Raw genomic sequence first — 19,962 nt, forward strand, 5'->3', positions numbered from 1 at the left:
GTTTCTGGCAGGTGAACTAGGTCCCTCTTCTTCTGTAACTCCATCTAATTTCTGCCAAAAAAGTTACGATAGAAATGATCTTACTTTCAAATTAATTTTTAAATTTAAAATTTGAATATCCTTAGTAGGTAGCAAGCTCTTTGAGGTCACTGATATATTCTATTTCTTTACATATTATCAGTCCAGCTCAGTGACATGCCTTGTTCACATGCTCACAAAGGAAAATGTTAGTGATTCTGAATAGAGAGATTTAGAGACTTCTTACAGTATGCAAATACATGGTTCACAAGAAGACTACTTGTAGAAGAAAATTATCTGAACTTTTAAAATTATGATCTGAGTTAGGATACACCAGAGTTAATAAAGAAATGTGGAATAAGAACTGACAGAAACTGGAAACACTGACCTCCTAATAGTAGGAAAGAAAAAGACAATAAACTGATACTTTGAGATAAAGTAGATTCATTTTGGCTTATGGTAAACAATATTTCCTCTACATTTTTTGAAGTAGGGAGTAAATACCATGCTACATGAGCAGATGTCTAAGTCCCTAGAGCAACAATCTATGAACATTTACAATGGGGTAGGAAAAAAACACAGAACTTCTAATCGTAAGACCTGGATTTGAATTTAATCTTCAGTATTTCCAGCTCTTTGGCCTTGCTCATTTTCAGTCTGTCTTTTGTCACTCGTGAAAAAGAAATTGTCATCGTCATTGTCATCATCATCATCATCAATTTCCTCAAACGGTGATTAGAAAGAGCGAATAAGATAATGTATGGGACAGTACTTTGTAAATAGTGAAATTCTCAGGAAATATGTTGTTGTTGTTGTTGGTTGTTGGTTCTGTAAGGAATCCATCATTCTGAGATCTTCTCTTCTCTAATTTAAATTCACATTCTACTACCACAAGTGAGTTTCAACCAGGGCAAGATCTAAGATGGTTCTCCCAGGTCAGGGCCTGGGAAGTAGGTGTGACTGACTGATTAATCCTAGGCAGTAATTCAGGAGACGATGATAGGACCAAAGCTACCCAGGGTATCTAACTCTTGGGAAAATAGTGAAATGAGCCTGAGGCAGGAGATGTGGAGACAATACAGGAGTTGTAAAGGCTGGGAAGAAAATAACATTTCTGGAGTTGATTTCTACTGACATAAAGGACCAGGGAGGGCACAAAACTGCCCCAAGTTTCCTTTAAATATCACAGTTTCTGGAGCTGGAGGGATACAGGCTGCTAGATGTCCTAACTTAGGAAAGTAGCTCGGCTCCCAATATATTCTTTGATATATCTTGATAATGGGCAGTAAGTAATTTTTTGTTGAACAAACAATTTTGTTTTGAAATAAAAACAGCTGCTGGAATATTTAAGGTTGGGAGATACCAAATCAATGACACTTCAGTGTGTGCACATTTGATAAGGTTTTTTTTCCCCCCATTCTGCCATATTCTTACTTCCCAGAAAGCAAAAGTTGATAGTTATTTTATCTTTCAAGTAACTTTTTCACCGAAAAACTCAAAATTTTAGAGATAGTTTATATTGTTAATGGCTATATGAAATTTATAAAACAATGGAGCTTTAAATGTCAATATTTGCATAATTAGTTTAAAGTAGTATTAAATATGTCTATTAATTTTATTTTTTATAATTTATTCACCCAACAACTACTTAGACGCACTATTTTGAAACAGCAATTGTGTCATAACCCAAGGATGAAAAGTGGAGCTTCTGTCTTGATGGATCAACTATGATATAATCCCACATTTGATAGAATGGATCTATATATAAAGGGTAATGTGAACAAAGGAGAAGACATTTACCTTGAAAAGTATGAGAAGGTCCTTTCTCTGAGCACATGAAAATCAGAAACGTGCCTTAGGAAAGATGGGGACTCATGGGTCTTTCATGGGTCATGCATTAAAAATATATACAAAGTCTGTTAAGAAGAAGGTTATGGGAGATTAGCTGCTAGATAACAAGATTATCTTAAAATTGAAAGAGATTTGAGCATGTTTGTATTCTGCCAGGAGCAAAAGAGATCCCATATACCAGAAAAGAAAACCTTTGCTATCATTTAATAGGGTCCCTGAGTATGTTAGAGGGAAGGGATTAAAAAGAGTAAACCAAAGTGGGAAGTAAAATAGCCTGCAAGGAGTCCTTGGAGTGACTGATGGATAAACACTCTGGCGTGTTTGTATTTGAAATGGGGAATATATTAAGCACCTGGAATTTAGTTAATCCTGTTTCCCAAAGCAGTAATGATCTCCTTATTAGCATAGAAACTGAGAAAGCCAAACAAAGACAGACTGCCAACACTGAGCCTGAATAGAGTCTTCTTCTGCATCAGAGACACAGAGCTAAAGTTGTCTGTATTGGAATTTAAGCAACATATCTTTCCTCTTTAATTGTCTCATACATAGAAACTGTTAATATGAATATGATACACCTAAATCGGAAGTTATAAGATACTGTATGATGAATTTTGTAACAAGAGAGGTGTTAACGTGGCGAATAAAAAGAACTTTGTGGCTCACGTCTGTAATCTCAGCACTTTGGGAGGCCAAGGAGGGGGGGGATCCCCTGAAGTCAGGAGTTCGAGACCAGCCTGGCCAACATGGTGAAACCCCGTCTATACTAAAAATACAAAAAACAGCTGGGTGCGGCTGTGGGCACCTGTAATCCCAGCTACTCAGGAGGCTGAGGCAGGAGAATTGCTTGAACCTGGGAGGCAGAGGTTGCAGTGAGCTGAGATTGCGCCATTGCACTCCAGCTTGGGTGACAAGAGCAAAACTCAGTCTCAAAAAAAAAAAAAAAAACGCTCACCATAAGCTTTCCTATTTTTTGTGTTTACGTCATTTCTCTTATTTTGGAGAGCACTTTTCTCTGTTTGTGTTTTTCGAGGTCCAGTGCAAGCTCCACTTCCTTCATAGAGCCCCCAGGAGATTAAAGGCTTGAGTAATCATTCTTTCCTTGGAAATTCTAAAGCATTTATTTACAGAGTTGGTATATTTTGAAAAAGCATGCATATCCAATGTCTACCCAACTAGTTTGTGAGCATCTCAAAGACAGGGGCCATGTCTTATCCCTCTTTACTGCCTGATGTGTAGCATGGTGCTCTATTCAGAGTACCTGGTCAGTAATAAGTAATAGTTGGTGATAAAAGAGGTGAGAAAATGGCATATCTGACCACTTATGGAACTTTCTGTTCAGGAAACTAATGTTAACTCGGATTTGTACAGCTGCACACAATGGAGAAACAGGATCAATATTTCTAATATTATAAAATAATGATATATTCCCCATCTCTTATCCAGAACTCTGGGAGCCAAATTGTTTTGGAATTCAGAATTTTTCCTATTCACTACAGGACCTGGGGTAGCACTTCCTGTTAGTATTACACAGCAAGTGGATAAATAAAGACTATAAAAACCCTCATGTCAGTTCAAATCAGGCTTTTATTGATAGGGAATTTTGATAGTTTGACTTTCATAGAGTATAAAATAAAATTATTTGCCTGATGATAAATCTACATGTCATATTGTTGGCCTTGCAGTTCAGTTAGTTTCTATGGAGAGATACTGTATTAATACAAATGTCGCAAGAAGACTATAAATCAGAATTTCAGTATTCTGCTAAAAATCATAGTTTTTAGCCCAGGTGCAGTGGCTTACACCTGTAATCCCAGCGCTTTGGGAGGCGGAGGTGGGCAGATCACAAGGTCAGGAGCTCGACACAAGCCTGGCCAACATAGTGAAACCCTGTCTCTACTAAAAATACAAAAATTGGCCAGGCGCGGCGGCTTGCGCCTGTAGTCCCAGCTACTGGGGAGGCTGAAGCAGGAGAATTGCTTGAATCCTGGAGGTAGAGGTTGCAGTGAGTTGAGATCGCACCACTGCACTCCAGCCTGGGCAAAAGAGGGAGACTCCGTCTCAAAAAAAAAAAAAAAAAAGTCATAGTTTTTAGAGTTTGTCTGACTAATGCATATTGGGTAGTTTGTATTAATATATCTTAGATAATTTTGGTGAGAATTTTGGCAAGAGTTTTTCTTTCCTTTTCTTTGAGACAGAGTCTTGCTCTGTCAGCCAGGCTGGAGTGCAGTGGCACAATCTCCGCTCACTGCAACCTCCGTCTCCCGGGCTCAAGCAATTCTCATGCCCCAGCCTCCCGAGTAGCTGGGATTGCAGGTGTGTGCCACCATGCCCAGCTAATTCTTGTATTTTTAGTTGCGATGGGGTTTCACCATGTTGGCCAGGCTGGTCTGGAACTCCTGACCTCAGGTAATCTGCCCACCTCGGCTTCCCAAATTGCTGGGATTACAGGCGTGAGCCACCGTGCCTGGCCAAGAGTTTTCAAGACTTCCTGTTCAATACGAACTACCTCTTCAGACAGAGTAGGTTTAAATGACAATAAGCTTCTAAATGTAGAAAAACCTTTTTAGTTGATTGACTCTCTTAGAAGCACACTGTTGCTGTTCTTTTTAAAAAGTGTTTAAAGGGGATTTAGAAATTGACTGTGTTTCTATGTGACCAGAACTGTATGCAGTATTTTTTTTTTTTAATAACCCTTTACTCTTCTTGGCTAGAGTTTAATTATATTTTTTTTTCATCCAACCACCACAGATTTAGTTGAGCAATCTCTTTTGGCTTGTATTTAAGTCAGTTTATTTGTTCGCAATAATGAAGTCACTGACATATGGAAACAGTTAGTGTGTTACTTAACTAATACATTGGGACAATAAAACCTAGAAAGCATTTTTATCAAGTTAAAATTTCAAACCACGCCGTTTTCTCCTTTTCACTTTTATCATAAAATTGCTCCCAGGAATTGTGCTGTAAAAATCAGATTTTTTTTTTTGATATGATTTTTCTTTTTAACTTAAAAAAATAAACGTTGATGGAGTGAACCCAAAACAGGAGAGTGACCTAGCTGGACTTTTAAAAAACAGCTTAAAAGAAGATTGAGTGAGAAAATTGAGACGAGAAATTGGAGGTGGTAGGTGAGGAGGAGAAAGAGGAGGGAGTACTGAGTGTTAAGGTGGTTTAGTCCATTCCTGCTGCTATAAGGAAATAGCTTAGACTGGGTACTTTTAAACAATAGAAATTTGTTGCTTATAGTTCTGGAGGCTGGGAAGTCCAAGATCAAGGTGGTAGCAGATTCAGTGTCTGATGAGGACTTATTCATTGTACGTGGCAACTTCTATTTTCCTCACAGGGCAAAAGGGGCAAATGGGCTCTCTTAGCCCTCTTCTATAAGGGCACTAATCTCATGAGTACAGAGCCTCATGACTTAATCACCTCTTAAAAGTGTCACTTCTTAATACTCTCACACTGGGCATTAGGTTCCAACATATGAACTTTGGAGGGACACTGATATTAAGACCATTGCAAAAAGTGAGAAAGTGGAGGAGCCTGGATTGAATACAGTAGACAGTGGATTTGTGAACACATTATCATGAGCCACACAACGAAGAGCAACTGAGAGTTGTCTTAAATCAGACCTGAAAAAGGCCATGACTGTGGGTATTAGGGTTCTCTAGAGGGACAGAACTAATGGAATATATATATGTAAAGGAGAGTTTATTAAGTATTAACTCACAGGATCACAAGGTCCCACAGTAGGCCGTCCGCAGGCTGAGAAGCAAGGAGAGCCAGTCTGAGTTCCAAAACTGAAGAACTTGGAGTCTGATGTTCGAGGGCAGGAAGCATCCAGCATGGGAGAAAGATGTACACTAGGAGGCTAGGACAGTGTCCCTCTTCACATTTTTCTGCCTGCTTATATTCCAGCTATTCTGGCAGCTGATTAGATGGTGCCCACCCAGGTTAAGGGTGGATCTGCCTTTCCCAGTCCACTGACTCAAATGTTAAACTCCTTTGGCAACACCCTCACAGACACACCCAGGATCAATACTTTGCATCCTTCAATCCAATCAAGTTGACACTCAGTATTAACCATCACACTATGAAAACAGAAAGACAGCATCAGATCCAAAAGGGCCAGTAAAAAAGAAGGAAGAGATTATGAAAATGGATCAAATGTAGCTGGCAAAAGAGAAAAAGAAACTTTTTTTGATAGAAAAGGGGAAATTTGCAAATAATAATTATTGGTTGAGATAGAGGATATGTTGTCTTCTTATAATTTTCAGGCTGCTGACAATAATGTAATGATTTTGGGGCAGCATAGCCATGAAAGAGCAAGATGAGTTATGTTGACAAACAGAAGGTGGCCTTAACTGTATTGCAGCCAGACTGATCACTCTCCCCCAGCTATGTGGCCACATGTGTCTCCACAAATTACTCGTAGGCTGTATAGTATTTAAAGTAATTAAAAAAAATAGACCCATTAAATGTTGAGAATCCTTTTACAGTTATTTAGTTAGTCAATGTTAAGAAAAGAAAGAAAGGAAAAAAGGAGAAGCACAGTTTCTGTGCAAGTGTAAAGTATGTAATGATGGTGAAATATTTTTCCTTCCCCAAAAGTGACTGAGGAGTTGCTAGGTCGAAATGGAGGCAAACTGGTCAGGTCTCTTTTCTTTACAAATGACAGAAATGTACTTTGAACCAGTTTAGGCAAAAGAAAAGAAATGATCAGTTCACATGAGTGGAAAGTCCAAGATTTACATCATTAAGCATGGTTATCTCCAGGTGCTCAGATAATGCTGTCAAATATCTGCTTCTTTTTTTCTATTCCTAGCTCTCTTTGCTTTTTCGCTGGCTTTATTTCTCTGTCAGGTTATCTTTTCAAATGATAGGGAAGAGGGTCCCAAGTATATTCAGACCTAAATTTTTCTTCTAACTCTTAAGTATTCTCTACAATTTCTGCATCCGTATCAGTCTCTCAAAAAACAAAAATAACTCCGATTAGTCTTACGTGAGATACGTGTTTACTCTGAACCGATCAAGCACTCACTGAAACCTGGGAAATGGAAGGTCTGACTGGCAAGCCTGAATCTTAAGCGGTGAGAGTAAGGAAGTTTGAAGGTTGGAATTGCATGGAATAGAGAAAACAGGACTCCTGAAAGGAAGGATGTGAGGCTGAAATCAAGCACTGGTGTACTTAAAGTTATTGGTAGTATAGAAACATGAAAAGCAAAAGTAACAAAATAACTGGGAAAAAAAAATTGGTAACTGGGAGATGAGGAAGAAGAGGAACCTTATCAATGTTCGTCAAGTCAAGAGGGATTTGGGAAAAACACAGAATCCATAAGGACTGAGCCAAAGCTGAAGGAAAGCAAAAGTCTATTTCAATCATTTCTCTAGACAATTCCCAGGAATCTTGGGACAGACCAATAGTTCAGAGTGACAGTAAAGTTATTGACAGTTTTGATCTCTGGCCAAAAGACCTAAGCCTAACTCAGAGAAACAAGTATCTGCCTAATCTTCAAGGAAGACTTCATTTTTGTTACGTGTGGGTAGCACAGGCAGGTCTGTGCTAAAAGAGATAGTTCAAATAAATAATAGTGATGTTGCAGATGTTTTAAGTCTAATAGACACAAATCTAAGTTCTAGAAGGAGAGGAAAGAAATTGCAGTCACAGGTACCATGGCTTTGAGGGGTCAGAGAGTAAGAATGGGGTGAAGGACACTGTGAGTGAATCCTGGCAGGGGTCATTTACTTCCTCCCTCTCTGCTGGTTCTTTATTGCCACAGAGTTTCTCAACTCACTCAACAGTTACACAAACAGATTCCAGGCCCCTTCCCAGAACCACTTACCAAGTCAGGCTACCTGGGGAGGGACATGATAATCTGTATTTTTTTTTTTTTTTTGAGACTTGTTCTGTGGCCCAGGCTGGAGTGCAGTAGCATGATTTCGGCTCACTGCAATCTCTGCCTCCTGGTTCAAGGGATTCTCCTGCCTCAGCCTCCCAAGTAGCTGAGATTACAGATGTGCACCACCATGACTGGCTAATTTTTGTATTTTTAGTAGAGACAGAGCTTCACCATGTTGGCCAGGCTGGTCTCGAACTCCTGACCTCAAGTGATCCGCCCTCCTTAGCCTCCCAAAGTGCTGAGATTATAGGTGTGAGTCACCGTGCCCAGCCGAGAATCTATATTTTTAACAAATGCCCAGGTAAGTCTAAGTTCCTCCAAGGCCCACAACCTCAGGGAAGATGAGGACATTTGTTTCCCACTGACTCTTAGGAAAGGTATGGGCTGAATGACCTAAGTCTGACTAGAAAATGGAAAAGGTTCATGAAGGTATAGTAAGCTCTGCTATTACAACATATTCCCTGGTCACCTTCCAGTTTTGTCCCCTCTGTCACATGAGAACAAACATTCCATTAAGTACAAAGGCAGGAGGGAAAGTTATGCAACATATTCTCTGAGTGACCCTAGGTCCCATTACGGTTCCAGAATTTCCAGCATCAAGTTTAGCAGAGTGCTTCTGAAGATTACTTCGCATTTTAGTTTTATAAATCGGAGGGCTGGATTCTTACCAGAAGGCTATAATCAGCTATTGGACCAAAAGTGTGTGGAGCAGAAAACACAAGAGAAAAAATACTCTTATCTTGGGATTCAAAGCACCAAAGAGAAACCGTTTGGTAAAATCTGGGCCAGTTTGAAGCTATTCCTCCTTAAGGAGATAATGGTGGATCTGGGCTTTCAAGACAAAGGAATATTTGATATCCTATTATGATGGTTAATTTTATATGTCAGTTTATATGGGCCATGTTGCCTAGGCAGTTGGTCAAAATTTATTCTGGGCTGGGCGCGGTGGCTCACGCCTGTAATCCCAGCACTTTGGGAGGCTGAGGCGGGCGGATCATGAGGTCAGGAGATCAAGAACATCCTGACTAACATGGTGAAACCCTGTCTCTACTAAAACTACAAAAAAATTAGTTGGGCATGGTGGCGGGTGCCTGTAGTCCCAGCTACTTGGGAGGCTGAGGCAGGAGAATGGTGTGAACCCAGGAGGCAGAGCTTGCAGTGAGCCGAGATCACACCACTGTACTCCAGCCTATGGGACAGAACAAGACTCCATCTCAATTAAAAAAAAAAAAAAAATTCTGGATCTTTCCGTGAAGGTGTTTTTTGGATGAGATTAACATTTTAGCTGTTGAACTTTGAGTAAAGCAGATAACCCTCCATAATATGGATGGGCCTCATCCAATCAGTTGAAAGCCTGAACAGAACAGAGATGCCCACCCCTCAGCAAGATGGAACTCTGCCAGCAGATGGCCTCGGGACTCAGACTGCTGCTCTTCCTTGAGTGTCCAGCCTGCAAGCCTACCCTGCAGATTTTGGACTTGCAAAGCTTCTGCAATTACGTGAGCCAATTCCTTAAAATTAAATCTCTCTCTCTCTCTCTCTCTCTCGATATATATATGTATATCTCCTGTTGGTTCTGTTTCTCTGGAAACCCTGAATAATGCACTTATTGATGTACTAATTATTTCCAATTCTGATTGAATGTCAGGCTTTGCAGCATCAAGACTAAACCTCAGGTCCTTAATTCTCTGCCTGTCCCCAGCTCTACTGAAACTCCACTTAATTGAGGACCAAACCCAGTGACCTGTAGTATATGTGCCCTGTCACTCTGGCACCTGTTTGTTGGCAAGAAGGCTTATGGGGTGCCTGTATAAACTGGCCATAAAAATATGGGACAATAAGTTGTGGAAAGCCACAAGAGACCTCTGAGGAGGAAAGCCTTCTTATCGCCATTATGTTCCCATGCTCTGAGCGAGACTTGCTCTCTTATCCATAAACACTGTGTTCAAGGAGAAAGACACTCCTTTGAAGCATTGGAATGTGGTCAGACGTGTAGGCTCCTAGTTAAGCCTGCTGCCACTAGCTACTCTCCAATAAGTTAAAGATATGCTGTTTGAGTACAAAGGAGATTAATTTAAAACGTCACTCCTATAGATTATGTGTATGATGCACTGCCTCCCTTTCACTGTTTTGCCCTGAACGTCTGCTTCTTAGATCTAAGTGACTGTACTCAGTAAATAGTGTGGAGACCAGAGCTTGGCACCTTTTTCAGCCTCCATTTTGCAATTGCCCCCTGGCCCCCACTCTTTATGCACTCTTAACCTGTCTTTTCTCATTCCTTCGTTGCCACTGGACTTTGGGTACCCTCCAGGTGGTATTGATGCTGGTCCCCAACACCTGTTCTTCTTGATGTACAGAAGTGTCCTGGTGGGCTGTGAAGGAGAAACAGGTGTGTTCCCAGATAGTGAATCCCACAGGGTGATTGAGTGGGACCTGCACTGCCAGCACCTCTGGTGGTGGCCACCAGCAGGCAACCCTGGCCAGAGTTCTTTCAGGACCCATCTAAGCAAGTGAAGCCTGACCTATGGTTCCTGCAGATGCTAAGCGGGATGAGCAAGTGGGATGTCAAGGACAGGGAGCCAGAGAAGGTGCTGGAGAAATGTTGATGTGTCAGCTCAGGGTAAGACAGGTGGAGGTGGGAAGGTGGTGGGGAGGCAGCGTTGGGGCTCTGAGCAGGGGCAGGGCCAGGCAGTCATCCCAGGTCTCTGTATTTGTGGCTGATTTGGCCTGTAGCAGCAGAACAGAGACACTGTGCTTCCCATAGGAAAAAGGAAGAAGAGGGAACTTACCTTCTTTTCTCTTACATTCCACTGGTGAGAGTTGGCCCCTTGGGAGTGAACCTCTACTCACTTCAGAGGAACATCAGTCAGCCCTTTTAGGAGCTACCGGGGAGCAAAATGCTATGCTTTGCTTTGTGGTGGTTTTTCCAAATCTGGAAATGGTAGAAGGAGCCAGGACTTCAAGGTGGGAAAAGACAGCCAAGCAGGATAGTCCAGCTATTCTGGGTGGGGTAGGCAGCTTCTGAAATCTGAAATGGTTCACAATGATCCCCACCTCCTGGAGTTTTATTGTCGTTGTTGTTGTTGAGATGGAGTCTCACTCTGTCGCCCAAGCTGGAGTGCAGTGGCACGATCTCAGCTCCCTGCAACCTCCACCTCCCAGGTTCAATGAATTCTCCTGCCTCAGCCTCCTGAGTAGCTGGGATTGCAGGCATGTGTCACTGTGACAGGCTAATTTTCACATTTTTAGTAGAGATGGGGTTTCACCGTGTTAGCCAGGCTGGTCTGGATCTCCTGACTTCAAGTGATCTACCTGCCTCGGCCTCCCAAAATGCTGGGATTACAGGCATGAGCCACCAAGTTCAGCCCTCACCTCCAGTTCTTCGTGCCCCGTGTGATATTGGGGGGACCTGCCCCAGATAATTTAACATAGGTTCTTTTCTATTTCCCTAAGTGTCAGCCAGTCTGAGAAATAAAGGGAAAGAGTACAAAAGAGAGAAATTTTAAAGCTGGGTGTCCAGAGGAGACATCACATGTTGGCAGGTTCTGTGATGCCCCACAAGCCACAAAACCAGCAAGTTTTTATTAATGATTTTCAAAGAGGAGGGAGTGTATGAATAGGATGTGGGTCACAGAGATCACATACTTCACAAGGTAATAAAATATTACAAGGCAAATGGAAGCAGGGCGAGATCACAGGACTGGGGCAAAATTAAAATTGCTAATGAAGTTTTGGGCACGCATTGTCATTGATAACATCTTATCAGGAGACAGGGTTTGAGAGCAGTCAATCGGCCTGACTAAAGTTTACTAGGCAGGAATTTCCCCATCCTAATAGGCCTGGGAGTGCTATGGAAGACTGGGGCTTATTTCATCCCTTACCTACAACCGTAAAAGACAGACATTCCCAGAGCGGCCATTTAGGAGACCTACCCCTAGGAATGCATTCTCTTTCTCAGGGCTGTTTCTTGCTGAGAAGAAGAATTCAGCAATATTTCTCCTATTTGCTTTTGAAAGAAGAGAAATATGACTCTGTTCTGCCCAGCTCTCAGGCAGCCAGACCTAATGGTTATCTCCCTTCTTCCCTGAACATCGCAGTTATCCTGTTCTTTTTTCAAGGTGCCCAGATTTCATATTGTTTAAACAATTTGTGCAGTTAACACAATCATCACAGGGTCCTGAGGTGACACACATCCTCGGCTTATGACGATGATGGGATTAAGAGATTAAAGACAGCCATAGGAAATCACGAGTATTGATTAGGGAAGTGATAAATGTCCATGAAATCTTCACAATTTTGTTCAGAGATTGCAGTAAAGACAGGCGTAAGAAATTATAAAAGTATTAATTTGGGGAACTAATAAATGTTCATGAAATCTTCACAATTTATGTTCTTTTGCCATGACTTCAGCTGGTCCCTCTGTTCGGGGTCCCTGACTTCGTGCAACAGTGGGATCCCTTCTTGAGTGTGGGCTGGTCCTAGTGATATACTACTAATGAAGAGAATACTGCAAAAGTGAAGGACTGTCTCTTCTGAGATTAGGTTATAAAAGACTGTGACCTCATCTCACTGGCACACATACTCCTTTGGCTTCTCTGATGAAGCCACCTGCCACATCGTGGGATGCTCTACAGGGAAGCCCATGTGACAGGGAGCTAAGAGAGGCCTCTGGCTAACAGCTCTGAGGAACTGAATACTGTTAACAGTGACATGTGTAAGCTTTCACTCTTCCTCAGTTTAGCCTTGGTATGACTGTAGTTCCAACTGACACATTAAATGCAGCCTGATGAGTGACCCAAAGCTGGAGAAAACAGCCCAGATTGCTGATCCACAGATAGTCTGAGATAAAAAGCTACTATCTGTGCAGTACTAATACAAGTACTAATATTATCTGTGCTTGTACTATTACAAGCAACTTATCAACTGCAGGCACAGGATAATCGGGGATCCCAGTGGAGTTGGAAGGCTGTGGTGGCAGGAGTGGCTGCAAGGCAAGGGGTGAGCACCTGAGAGCCTAGTGCTGGCCCTGAGAGACTCTGACAAGGTGCATAAGACCTGTGTGCTGTATCAGCCAACTCCCACATTCTCAGAGGCATCACAGCATGGTAGAAAGATAATGTACTCTGTGGTCAGAAAGAAATGAGTTCAGCTTTGTCTGAGGTGACTGGGTTCAAGTTGCTTAAGCTATTTGAATCATTTCAATCTCAGTTTTCTTCTCTGTGAAGTGGGAATAATACCTCCTATTTAGAGGATTGACTGAGCTACACATGTAGCAATGCTCCTGACATACAGGGGCTCATAACATGTGGTCTTTATTTTGATGATTGTAGACTGTCGTCTTTGGTAAGCTTGAACAATTTATCTTGCTGAAACTCTTTCCAATAGACATTTACTTGACTTGATGCTTCTGAGACAACATCCTTGTTTATTCTCCTATCTTTCTGGCTACCCCTTTTTCTATTGGTAACTTTTATTTTCCTAACTACATTTTTATTGTTTGTTTTCTTCAAGAATCCATAATGGGGCTCATTTTCTTCCTCTTCATATTCTTCCTGAGCAATAGTATCTCTAGCGGAATCATTTTTTTCCCTCTTCCAAGTCCCTGTTGGTCATAAAATGGGAACACACACCACCAACACTTTCACCCATTTAGAAGTGCCCATTTGGGAGGAGTAATATTTCATCCTTCTCCACATCTCTAACCTGTCTTATATCCAGGAGTGGGAGTGACTTAACTTTTTGGTGAGACTGGAAAAAAGGGTTCACTATATAACTCTAGCCTATGGTTTGCTAGAGTTCTTTCTGTCTCTCTCAGCTGGGCATTGTCCAGCTATTTTGTCTGAATTGAGCAGATAAGTTCAAAGTGGTTTAAAATGAAAGAACTATAGAGTCTGAATAAATATTGTTGAACCAAGTGCTTTAAGAATTCAAAGTGTAAGACTGGTATTTACTATTTCATTTCAGATAAGGAAGATTAAATACAGTTTTATTTTTAATCTCCCAAGGTGATAACCTATAATATTAACACTATGTTAACCTTAAGTCTTATTCAAATGTTTGTTGTAGGAAATTGTGTCGGCTCACTAAAGTTATACATTTTATTTGTCATAGGAAATTAAATTTACTCACCAACCTTTTGATAATTAACCCATGACTATGACTTCATTGATCTTACTAAAATTGACCTTATCTACATTTAAACTCTGTAAATTCTCTTTAGATAGGAAACTATCTCAAACTCTTAGTTTAGATTTTTCTTCTTGCTGATTGTATAGTTAAAATTAAATGCCAAATCTCATATTTTTACACTTCCAAATGAGGTCCCAGTCTACTCTTTCCAACAATAAGGGATATATTTTGATTCTTATTTGACTTTTTTCTTATTTCTTGATTGATTCTGAATCTAGAGAGGAAGGATATAACAAACTGGTCCTTTTGAACCCTAATACAAGCCGGGTATTCACTGGGGATTTGCTTTCATTGTAAATGCCAATTGCAGTCAGCGTTGTGAGAAGGGAATAGATAATACCACTTAATTCTAGCACAGGTAGCTAACAACATTTCAGAAAAGACCCTGCTTTTCTTAAAGCGCTGAATTGGCTTTAGCCTTATCAGTCTGTGTAACCTTATTAATGCTTGTAATTTTGGTCCTATTAAACCCTTGATTACTTACTATATTGAGATTGTGAACCTGAGGATCATATTTTCTCATATACCACTTTGCTGTTATACTTGCACTTCTCTCTATTTATAATACCCAGTTCTTAAATGCCACATAGCTCATGGCTCAGTATTTTCTGCTCAAATGCTGGCTCCTCGAGGCTTTGTCTCCTGACCCTTCCTCTCCCCTGCATTTCAAAGCTTGATTTAGTGCTTTATCTGAGCTTGTTTCTCGTGAGATATATATCTATGGAGCTCATGGCAGTATTGTGATTAAAACGTACACAAATTCTTTCTGTTTTTGCTAAATAGATTATGAGTTCCTGGGGTGCAGAGATCATGGTTTTCATTTAAGTAACGTTAGTGCTTAGTATGCGGTCAATGAATGTTTACTAAAAATAAATAAAATGAATAAACAAACTCTGTTAAGTATAGTGACCAATTGTTCTAGCTATGGATTAGTACCAACTTATAATTTTATCCTAACATAATTATTAACAGTATCCGCTTTCACTCTCAAAGGTGTTCCAGTTTGGAGGATAAATTCTAGGTCACCTTATTCATAAGCATTCTTGGGGGAGATATAGAGCTGAATTGCTTTTTTTTTTTTTTTTTTGCATCTAAGAGGATAATGTTCTCAGATTTTCTGGGAAGCAGAGACAATTATTCTTATAAGTTATAATAACAAAAATATCTTAATGATATTTTTTTTTGCCTACAAAATGAAACTAGCTAACTGTTTTACAGATTTCTGTGAGAATATGTGTACTAGTTCACTATGGCTGCCACAACAAAATACCACAGTCTGTGTTGCTTAAACAACAGGCTTTATTTTCTCACAGTTCTGTAGGCTGGAAGTCCAAGATCAAGTTGTCTGCAGGTTTGGTTTTTCAAGGCCTCTCTGGAGGCTCACAGATGGCTGCCTTCCTGCTGCATCCTCACATGGCCTTTTCTCTGTGTGTACATCCTTGGTGTCTCTTCCTTGTTTTGTAAAGACACTAGTTATACTTAAAGTCCTGCTCTCATAACCTCATTTAACCTTCATTACCGCCTTTAAAGTCCCTTATCTCCAAATATAGTCACATTGGGGGTTGAGAAGTCAATATACAATTTTGGGGAACATAATTCCGTCCATAATATGTGTATATAAATATATGGTGTGTGAATTTTTATATCCACACCTACCAACCCATATACAAAAAATCATTTTGAAAATAACACGATGAGGACCTTTCTGTTTTGGACAGAATAATATAAATGGGTGGTAGAAAACTTTTTTTTTTGAGACAGAGTCTCACTCTGTCACTCAGGCTGGAGTGCACTGGCATGATCTCAGCTCATTGCAACCTCCACCTCCTGGATTCAAGTGATTCTCGTGCCTCAGCCTCCTGAGTACCTGGGATTACAGGCATGTGCCACCACGCCTGGTTAATTTTTGTATTTTTCATAGAGACGGGGTTTCACCATGTTGGCCATGTTGGTCTTGAACTCCTGACTTCAAGTGATCTGCCTTCCTTGGCCTCCCAAAGTGCTAGGATTGCAGGCATGAGTTGCTGTGCCCAACCCTTTTTATTCAGTCTCATATTATCAGATTATTTTGTCTGAGCTTTAAAAACAAATTTATTACTCTATAACAGATAATAATAATTTACTCATTTAAAATAATGCCTACAATTTCTAGACTGGGCACAGTGCCTCACACCTGTAATCCCAGCACTTTGAGAGGCTGATGTGGGTGGATCACTTGAGGCCAAGAGTTCAAGACCAGTCTGGCCAATGTGGCAAAACCTCGTCTCTACTAAAAATACAAAAAAATTAGCTGGGCATGGTGTTGGACCCCTGTAATCCCAGTTACTTGGGAGGCTGAGGCAGGAGAATCTCTTGAACTGTGGAGGTGGAGGTTGCAGTGAATTGAAATTGGTCACTGCACTCCAGCCTGGGTGACAGAATGAGACTTCATTTCAAAACAACAACAACAACAACAATGACGACGGTAAAAAAAAAAAAAAACAAAAGCAAACAAAAAAAACCCCAAAAAACCATACGACCTCTAGACCTTGGCAAGAGCAGTCCTTGTCAGGCTACCATGCTTCAGAGGCCTGCTAGACCCCTTTTTTCTGTGTGGTGAGGAGTCCATACAACCAAAAGGACATGTGGGTGACTAGATCTCTGGGATTTCTGCTCACGCATTCTCAAGATGTATCTGGGAACTCTTTGGGCCTCCTTTGAGTCTCCAACCTCCTGAGTGTGGTCTGTACCACTGGTAGGGCAGCACAGGCAATTGTTGCTTAAGAAGAAGAGTTCTGCTTCCTTCCTAACTACCATACTCCGGTGTGGAATTGGAAGGGATCCTAGCTAATTATGAGGCTATATAATTGATACGATAATAAAAAGAACCAATTTTAGTTGATGGTTTATTGACTTGATTTTATACCTTTCAAATGTTTAAATCTATGCTGTATGAGTCTTCATTTGTATTCTTGCTCCAGGCTCCACAAATGTTAGGAGTTAACTTTTTATTTTTTTGAGATGGAGTCTCACTCTGTAGCCCAAGCTGGAGGACAGTGGCACCATCTCAGCTTATTGCAGCCTCCACCTCCCGGGTTCAAGCAATTCTCCTGCCTCAGCCCCTTGAGTAGCTGGGATTACAGGTGTGCCCCACCACGCCTGGTTAATTTTTGTATTTTTAGTACAGATGAGGTTTTGCCATGTTGGCCAGGCTGGATTTGAACCCCTGACCTCAAGTAATCTGTCCACCTTGGCCTCCCAAAGTGCTGGGGTTGTAGGCGTGAGCCACCCTGCAAAGCCTGGGGTGAAACTTTTAAACGAGCATTTATTATTTGTCATTCACAATGCCAAGTGTCATTTATCATTTGATCTACACAACAGATAATTGGTAGGTCCTATTGCTGATCTCAGTTTACAGAAATGAAACTGTGACCAAAGTCAACCCCGCTCAAAGAAGCAGAGTTGGGCCTGGAATGGAGCTCTGACCTCAGAGAATGAACTTAGCCCCTCTACCCTACTCTAGGGCCATTCAAAGAATGATGGTAATTCTCATTCATTTTGAAGGATGTAAAACATGAACTCATTGACCACAAATAGTGAGTTTGTCTGAAGACAATAATTGTCTGGGAATCTGCAACAAATTGTTCAGATTCCAAAATCTTTATTTTCAGACATAAGACTTAGAAAAACTGCATGCATTATTCTGTGACTAGTTCTGCCTTAAGTGGTGTAACTGCACAATGGAAAGAGTGGGTAATCTTGTTCAAATGAAAGTTTCTTCAAATAATGGAGCAAATGACTTGCAGGAATCTACATGAAACTGAAAAGAAGTAGCTCCCTATCACTTATCAAGGAGTGTTGAAAGGTATGGGGGCAGTTAGTTTTCCTGCTCATCTTGAAATGAAATGATAGTGGTCGAGAATTCCACCAACACAAACATATTTTTGCTTCTCTTTTTTTTGAATGTGCGCTACTGGCAGGCAGGATTCACACTGTGTCTTTAAGTATGGAACATTAGAACACGTCTTTACCTACACATATACTAGAATGGTCGTCCAATTTAGAACAGAGTGTTCTTCCTTTGCTCCTTATTGGGCCCTAGTAGAAACTTCAAGGTCTGTAAGCAAGGCCAGTTTAGTGCCTTGCTTTTTTGCCCGTCATGTTTATGTTTGTTCCCAATAAGACTGGTTTGTAATTTGGAGAATGACATCTTTTTTTGGTTCTTCACATGACCATGAATGCCCCAAGCTCCTGATGATTTGTAAACCACAAGATACAGCAGCTGAAATGGATTAGTTTAATAATAAACATAAACACAGGGAACAGTCTGGTCCATTATGCAAATTTCTCACATGAAATAGTGGTCTTAATAATGGCAAGGTTTCAGTCCCAGCTGCTTTCCTAATTCACTTACTTCAAGAACTTCTTTGTATGTGATTTAAACATTCCAACTTATTTCCAGGATACTTCAGTCCCTTTAAAATTATTCTGCTTGCCCTTTACTTTAGCTTTCACAGTATTGCTGAGTAGCTACCCAAGCAAAGCAGGGGGACATCTTGAATCAGAGGTGGAATCTGCAATGGAAGGATCTGTGTTATCTCAATCCTCCAAGTGAGGAAAGGGGAAGTATTTAGGGTAGGCTGAAGGGCTAAGGGGACTGTGAAAGGACCTGTTGGAGGTAAAGTTAGGGTGGAGAAGCCAGCCAAATTCCAGACACTGCCTATTAGGCATACCCCCAATCCCTCCTTGAGGCATCTACATCTCATACGCATCTAAAATTCAACATGAGCAAAACTGAACTCTTCATTTTGTCTTACTCAAAACAGTCTCTCCCCCCATCTCAGTTTATGGTAACTTCTTCCTTCTAGTTAATCAGCCCAAACATCAGGAAATCGTCTTTGGCTGCTTTTTTTTTTTTTTTCCTACATATATTTATAAAAACCTATTAGCTCTCCCTTTCAAATATACCTAGAATTCAACAACTTCTTGTCATTCCCCAGCTTAGTCTTAACCACAAGCACTTGCGAACCTAGATGATTGAGGTAGTTTCCATCACCTCTGTTTCCATCATTTCTGCTTCCATCATCTCATTCACGTCATTTATGGTAAAATCCAAGTCTCCTCTCCTTCACCTCTGACTTCATCTCCTACTTCTCCCTCCTTTAGCCTTGCTGATCCTCTTGCGATTTTTCAAATACTCCAGGTATGTTCCTGTTTCAGAGCCTTTGCCCCTGCTGAAGTGCTCTCTCAACTGCATGTCTTTGCTCAGATAGCATTTTATTTTAAAGGAGATGATTTTATTCAGATTATTGCAATAGGGAGAAGGTTCATGAATAAGGAACATCTCAAAAAAGAGAAAGGGGCCTGTGGCTTTACAGAGTTAGAGGAATATGTGAGTCATGACAAAGGGTAGAGGTGAGTCCTATCTACAAGAACAGGGTGATCCTTTGCAGTTAGTCATGTCCCAGAACATAAAGGGTGAGGAATTTCTCAACCACTACTGCTTTCCAGGAGGACAGGCCTCTAATAAAATTCAACATCCTTATTCCTTTCAGTTATCAGCTGTCATTAAACAACTCAGAGGAGGTTATAAACCTCCTGAGTAGGTGACACAGGTCTAAAAAACAATCTTGTTGGCACTGTGCTTGTACAACCATTTGAACCCTCTGTTGGAAGGTGGTGGCAAAGAGTAGTTGTTTGTAGGTCTGGGAGGTCACCTTAAAAGATCTCTTCTCATTTGCAGCCATACCCGGGGTAGATGATGGTGCACTGGCTGTCATACACTGGCACTTTGTTGCAGACTAGCAGATCTCATGACTACACCTAACACAGCTTCCTACAGCTGCACATCTCTCAAAGTGGCAGAAATGGACATGCTCATTACAGACTCAAAGACAGAGGCTTGGCGGGAGTAAACAGGGATCTCAAAGTGAGGCCCGGCCCTATAGAGATATGTCAATTTCATCTTTTCCAACATCATTAGCTCTAGGTAGTGCAAATGTTTCTACTTAAGTTAAGGAAAATTTATTCC

Source organism: Papio anubis, chromosome 15 (assembly GCF_008728515.1).
Source record: "Papio anubis isolate 15944 chromosome 15, Panubis1.0, whole genome shotgun sequence".
Classification (NCBI taxonomy): Eukaryota; Metazoa; Chordata; class Mammalia; order Primates; family Cercopithecidae; genus Papio; species Papio anubis.